This window comes from Galeopterus variegatus, unplaced genomic scaffold, assembly GCF_000696425.1.
Source record: "Galeopterus variegatus unplaced genomic scaffold, G_variegatus-3.0.2 Scaffold2717, whole genome shotgun sequence".
Taxonomy (NCBI): Eukaryota; Metazoa; Chordata; class Mammalia; order Dermoptera; family Cynocephalidae; genus Galeopterus; species Galeopterus variegatus.
In genome coordinates this window covers 143,536-150,822 of record NW_007728828.1, presented here as the reverse complement: position 1 = coordinate 150,822, position 7,287 = coordinate 143,536, and the positions used below count along the sequence as shown (strand labels likewise).

At 41.9% G+C, this 7,287-nt stretch overlaps 2 non-coding genes across 2 annotated transcripts; both read right to left on the bottom strand.

The window, feature by feature from the left end:
• Positions 1–3,267: 3,267 nt before the first annotated feature.
• Positions 3,268–3,340, bottom strand: TRNAA-AGC. Its single transcript has one exon. It is a non-coding gene; the product is annotated as a tRNA-Ala (tRNA).
• A 1,970-nt stretch (positions 3,341–5,310) lies between these two features.
• Positions 5,311–5,383, bottom strand: TRNAA-AGC. Its single transcript has one exon. It is a non-coding gene; the product is annotated as a tRNA-Ala (tRNA).
• Between the last annotated feature and the right edge of the window lie 1,904 nt (positions 5,384–7,287).

Here is a 7,287-nt window from a genome sequence, read left to right as displayed (position 1 = left end):
TAATCTATCCCTCCTCCAACAATACCGTTGGTCTGCTGTGCTCCAGATTCTCCTTGGTCCATCTCATCAGAGAACAGGTCATCAGATTCCCCAGACCAGCAGCAGTGGGCTTTACTTTAAAATGCAGAGAGGGCTGCATAACCTCCCTTGACTTAGTAATCTCAGAGCATTGTGATGGATTCCATCTCTGACCTTTGTCCACACAGAAATCACATTTTCACTGAGTGCTCCTAGCAACTTCAGAGACCTCATCCCGCAAATTCCACAGTTACTGAATGAGTAAATAATAAGCTATTTAGATGACTCAGATGAAAGTGTGGTTAACTGAGCTTTGGTGACTGGGATGGTCTGACAGAAACTTGATCTAGGACCTGATAGATCTGTAAGATGTCCCTTGTCCAAGAGGTGATACTGGGAGAAGATGTGAGGGCATTATCTTTAGAGTGAATGGCAGGTGTAAGGATTACCAGCTGGTCTTTATGGAACTGCAGGCAGATTGGCAGAGCTAGAGCTCCTTCTGAGTATAGTTCAGGGTCTGCAGAGGATGTCACATTGGCTGCATTCTGCTTTCTTCCTTAAATCCCAGCAGACACTGATCTCTCCTCACAAGGGCTCAAGCTGCAGGTTGGTGGGGAACTGCGTGCTAGATTTGAGGTTTCTGTAGCTTGAAGCCCTTTATTTCAGAACCTGCAGGCATTTGATGGAGTACTTAAAATTCCACCACCTTGCCTATTGGCCATTAGAGACCCAAGGGAACTGTGAGGCTGCCTGCCATGAATTTCCCCCTCCCCTTCCTTCACCATGATCCCAATCCAACTGTTATCCCTGCTCTCAGCCTTGGGCAGGTAAAAGTGAGAAGTGCCACCAGGATTCGAAAACCCTTTGATTTTGAAAGTCTCTTATCAAGGTTTTAAGACTCTTGAGCATAGTTAGTTCCTGGGCCTGGATATCCAAATTATCTTTGTAGATGAAGACTGCTGTAGAGAGTTCAGAGAGTTTGACATGTTGGGGATAAAAAATACAATGAATTTGCGTGTGTCTTTTTTTTTGAAAAACAGAAAAATATGAAGACTACTGGGACAGTTATTTTATTTTTACAGATATGTATTCTGGATAGGTAACAAGTTATCACAGTTCAAGATTCAACAAATTTTCCAAAGGGTGATAGTGTTTCCAGTAGTCCCAACGTGCTCCCAGGTAGTCAGTTTCTTGGCCCAAATGCAACCAAAGTTATCAAATGCTTATGTTTATTTCCAAAGCTATTAAAGCAATGTAGAAAGAATTATCTGTATCCCTAAGTGTATTTTTATGTAACTGGCTCCCTGATATACATACATTCCATGAAAATGTGTTTTGGACAATAGACCTTAGGCCTCTTTGTTTCTCATCTGTGCTCCTTTAAGTTCATCAAACATTCTATTTTATGCATCTGCCATCCTTTGGTTAATTGTTCTTCTGTCCATGTGCCTTTAGGAAGTTTTCAGTTTCTTGATGTTACAAACAGTGCTGCAATTATTAACTGCGTACTATTTTCTGGCATATTTACACAGGTATCTGCAAGATGAAATCCTAGAAGTGGAGTGTCTGGGTCATAGGATGTGAGTAACTTTGATAGATTTTGTGATTTGCCTTCGGTAGGTGTGGTGGTAGGTTTGGAAAGAAAATTAAATTAACCCTTTGTGGTTGAGAGGAAAATATACAGTGTTTCCCAGATACTGATGTTTGCCTATAATAAAGACAATTCTCAAAAATAAAAAATAAAGAACACCATTGTTTAAATGGCACAATGTTTTTATGCACATATTTTGGGGGGAGTGACATATAGCTCCTTGCAGATGGGTCGAAGAAACCCTAAGCCTCAGAAACATGGGGGTTACAGAAGAACTAAAAACAGATCCCCCACCCTTTCTGCCTGCAGACTCTCCCATCCCCACTATTATGGATTGAATTATAGCACCCCAAGAATTTAATGTGTTCAAGATTTTGTCCCCACTGTGATAGAGTTAAGAGGTTGGGAAGTCCTATTATGGTAACTGAAAGATGAGAGTGGAATTAGGGAATTTTAGGGTCAAGGAGAGTCTAGGTTTTGTGTGTATGTTGGACCAGTGTGGTACATTAGTTACAACCGGCGAAACAACATATTTTGATACATTATTATTAACCATAGTTCATAGTTTACATTCATTCTTTGTGTTGTACATTATAGGGTTTTGACATGTAACCATTAGAAAATATATTGAAACAATGAACAGAAAAGCAAGGAAAAAGAGAATAATTCTTAAATTCACACTTTAGAAAAAATCAAAAGTATATTTTCAGGCTCCAGATAAGATGATGAAAATGGGGGTTTATAATGAGATATTTCTTAGGATTCTGCATAAACTGCTCTCTAATTTAAAATTCTTCCTTTAAATCCTCTCAAGTTACAAAGCATTAGAAAAAAGTCAGTGTATTCAACATAAGAAGAAAAAAAAAAGATGAAGAATAAGTATAAGAAGCCCCAAAGAAAGCAAGAAAAAAGAATGGTAAAGAAAACACAGGAATTAACTAGAAAATAGCAAAATCTGCTTGGTCATTTGAAAAAAATAAAATTGTCAACTATCCATCAAGTGTAAAAAATATGGAAGAAGGAGAAAGCAAAAAGTAAAACAAAATAAATTGGTGGATAACATTAAGATTTGGAAGTGTGGCAAGGTAATCTGTTGAAGTGCCATCTGTTCAGAGCAGTGGCCGTGTTTACAGAACCTGCTCACCTCCAGACACTGGGGTGAAGTTAGATGAACGTGGCCAACACACCAGTGTTTCAGTCAGGAAGCTCACATTGTAAGGGAGAGAAGAACGAAGCTGTAACTTAAAGACACACTTTCCCGAAGAGGAAATATTTGTGAAGAAGACAGAACAGGGAGGGAGTGAGAGATCGTGTGGGCATCACTTCGTCTGTACCTGACCTTGAGACCTGAGTACCAAGAAGTGACAAGCCTGGGGCAGAAGTGGAAAGAAAAGGAGGCTGGAAGCTGGGGCGAAGATCTCCGTGGATAGCAATAAAATGACCTTGAGACCTGAGTACCAAGAAGTGACAAGCCTGGGGCAGAAGTGGAAAGAAAAGGAGGCTGGAAGCTGGGGCGAAGATCTCCGTGGATAGCAATAAAAAGGGAAGCACAGAGGCGCCGAAGTTTCTTAGGTCTCTTTCCAGGTAAGCTCCGAGATTGTCAACAGGAGAAAGAAGATGGCACACAAACCAGGGAGGAGAAACGAGCGAAAAGAAACTGGAGAATGCGGGCATCGATCCCGCTGCCTCTCGCATGCTAAGCGAGCGCTCTACCGCTTGAGCTAATTCCCCACCACCGCGGGTGGGTGGTCCTGCCACACCCTACGCCTTTTCTGCTGGGGGGGCGGGGCTGCAGGGAACTTCAGGCCAATGGAACCTCAGGCAGGACGAGGTTGAGGGCGGAGCTTCTCAGACATTGCCTTGGGCAAAGCTCTATGAGCCTGGAGTATGAAGAATGGGGTCTCCAAGGGAGATCGTGGGGAAATACCTCTCTCACCAGTTGCCAATTTCTTGATCTCGCCGAAGTAAAGAGAGCACGTTCCAGATGTGAAAGCACCTGGCTTGCTGGCACAGTTGTTCCAGCCTGCTGCAGTGCTGTGACCGTCACCTGCTTCTTATGGGCGCGGCCGCTCAGAAGTGATGGGGCAGCCTCTGCCAGCCCCAGACCCTCCAGCCATCGCCCCGCATCTGTGGGCCTGGCCCGGGTCAAGGGCTGTTCCCGCCTCTGTCTTCTAGAGAATCCCCGGTTTCCCGAAGGCCTAATTCTTATCTTTCCCAAGGTGCAAACTGGTAGTTCGCATAACTTCGTATAGCATCCCAAGGTGCAAACTGGTAGTTCAGAGTGGAGAGAAGAGGAGGGGCTGGCAGAGAATTTTAAGAGGCCATTGGGTTTAAGTGAAAATAAGGGCTTTGCCTCAGTTGGACTGAAGAATAGTTTTGAGAGGCAAACGCCAGTGTCCTGGTACTGGTTTGGGATATCTGTTGGGATATTAAACAGTAGTTTCCCTTTGTCTTGAATGGTCAAATTTTCCCCTCTCTTCTCCTTTGATAGGCAAGAACTCTTTTCTATATCCCTCTTCAAGTGTGAATATGGACTCACATTTGATCTTAGTGTTTTGCTGCAAGTGGTTTGAGGGAGCTTCAAGGTCCCCCTTCACAGCTCCAGTTTGTGGGGAGTGCACATTCTAAGAATGGGAGAGACTGCTCATAGGAGACACAAATTCAACAACACGCTTTATTATTTTTAAAATTTCTTGGGTTCATTTACAAATAAATAGAAAAACACATTTAATCAACGAAACTTTTTATATTACAATCAACATGAGCCAATGCTGAGAGGAATCAAATGGTGTCACAGGGAGATGTGAGTGATACAAACAAGAAGAATGGAGAGGGAGGCAGACCCTGACAGCAGCCCCAGGGATCTACAGGAGCTCCCTGAAGCAGCCCACGCAAAGATCAAACACCCTCTTCAGCATTTTGAGCTCTGCTCTGGCCAACTGAGCTAAATGTCGCATGATGTGTGGTTAATACAGAACCTTATGCTGTTTCTTTGAAAAGGAGGTAATGGTGCAATTGTAAAATTGTACATTTTTTACATGGTTCATCTTGGAAGTTAGAGGAGGACTTATTTTCCAATTTATTTTAAGCACAACATTTTTGCAAGAATGGGCTCTGCAGAGAGATGAATAGGAAGATGGAATATCACCTTCCTGAGAGCATATCTGACCACCAGAGTTAATGCGCTAGCTCCCACCTTCACCAACCCTCCTTCCAAATTCCTCTTTCACCTGGTCAAAGTAGCTCAGTTAGGAGAGTGTTAGACAGAAAATCCAACTCTCTCTTCCTTGTTTTGTCTTTCCTCTCAATAACTGGCCAAATTTGCATACTGTATCTGACCGTGGGTTGGTTGTCGTGTGAATAAAAGCAAAAGGTCAGCTACCCAAGTTCTCCTGCTTGTGTCTCCTGACAATTCCCAGGCTGTTTCTCATACTTTGTACCCAAAAGGAGAAAGTTTGGTTTTCCCACAAAAATATTTTTTATTAACTTCCGCCCGAACCCCCAAACCTGTATTTGTAAAAGTCATTCCTTTGCTAATTGGTTTCTATTTTGTATCTGCATGTAATATTTCATTTCTTTTTTTAAACCTAGCACAGAAGTGCGCAACGGAGCGGTACTGAGCTAAAGAGAGGTGAATCCGGTGCATGTATCTACCAGATGCCATTGGGAGCCTGGGAATTGGAGGAGGGAGGGAGCAAAATTGGAGAATGCAGGCGTCGATCCTGCTACCTCTCGCATGCTAAGCGAGCGCTCTACCACTTGAGCTAATCCCCCTCCACCGCTCAGTTTTTCAGCCTACTTTTATAACTGGAGCACAAATATCATTTCATGTCCCACTTCAGTTCCCAAGCTGCTCAGACCCTCCAGAAACTTCCTTACCAGAGTGGAGCCAGGACAGCCTCAGACCTGGAAGGCAGTGACCATCCTCTGTTCAGTGCTGCCTGCTGGGAGCATGGGGGAAAGCAGGCTGAGAAAAGAATGCCTTAGGAAAGCTCTGCTTCTAGTTTGATTTCACTCTCCTGATTAGATGAAAAAGAAGGGAAAGGGAGGACTGTCCCTAATTAGCACAGTTACTCCAAATGCTCTGTTGGATGCATCACTTTTTAATATCACCTTCTTCTCCAACCCATGCCGTGAATCTGGAAATAAACTCAAGTATCTTTCCACAATCGTTTCTTCAAATGACTAGCATCTTTTATCTTTTATCTGTGTTACTAATTACTTCTCTGTTTAGGGTGGTTGAGATCTGTTGTTAACTATTTTCACCTTGAGCCTGGAGTGTAGTGCTAATCTGTTGAATTTCGGATCATTGAATTTAGAGATTCTTTTTTTCCCCCCAGAAGTAACTAGACTGAGGAACTCATTTACGATAATTCATTTTACACCACTGGGTACAGTGATGTCTTTTTTTTTTAAATCAACTTCATTGAGGCATTTCCATTGTATTCATTTCCTAGGGCTGGCATAACAAAATACCCAAAATTGAGTGGCTTAAAACAACAAAAATGTATTGTCTCATTTCTGGAGGAGAAAAGTCAGAAATTGAGGTTTCAGCAGGGCCCTACTCTCTCTGATTGCTCTGGGGAAGAAGCCTTCCTTGCCTCTTCTAGCTTCTCATGTTTTCCAGCAACCCATGAGTGTCCTTTGCTTGTAGGTGTCTCACTCCAGTCTAGTGGGCATCTCCTCCCTGTGTGTCTTCACGTCTTTCTTCTTGGCCTTGTCTGTCTCTGTGTTCAAATTTCCCCTTTTTATAAAGACACCAGCCATATTGCTGTTGGGAACACTCCAGTGACCTCATTTTAACTTGATTACCTTTGTAAAGACCCTATTTCCAAATATCACATGTTGAGGTACTAGGGATTAGGACTTCAACATACCTTTGGGGGGGGACACAATTCAACCCAAAATATCCATCATCTCAAAGGGTTCCTCCAGGAGTGTGGTGCCTTTTGCTGTTAATCTCTCCCACACCTCCACCAGAGTTCCATGCAACCACTGAACTGATTTCTGTCAATATAAATGAGTTTCATCTGTTCTTGAATTTATTTAGTGTCTGTTTTTCTACTCAGCATGTTTTAAAGATTCATTCATATTGTTGTGTGTTTCAGTTGTTTATTCTTTTTATTGCTGACTACAGTTCCATTGCATGAATGTGCCAGAATATTTATTATTCATTTACTTTTTGATAGACATTTCGCTTGTAGGAATAAAGCTGCTCTAAAAATTCATGTAGAATGTTATTGTGAATATATGGTTTTATTTCAGTTGGGTAAAAAGGGGAATTGCTAGGTCATAAGATAAGCATGTGTTTAACTGTATAATAAACTGCCAAATATTTTTCCAAACTGGCTACTCAAATTTACATTTGATGACTTGTAGCTGACTCAGTTACACAAGCAGTTCTCTAAAAAAAATGTTAATTTTCTTGAAGGGGGCCTCATGACTTGGGTGAGACATCCTGTTCTCAGAAACCTTTGTCAAAAGTTTATGGAATTGCTGACAACAAAGACCTCAACCCCATTGACTCACTGACTGACCCCATTAGTAAGTTACTAGCCTACTTAAAAATTGCTCAGAGTGTATCTTGTATGTTATAAATTTATGACTGCATTTTGTAACTTAAAAAAACAATTATTGCTTATTACAATATGCAATAGCCAGTGAAGAAGAGACAATTA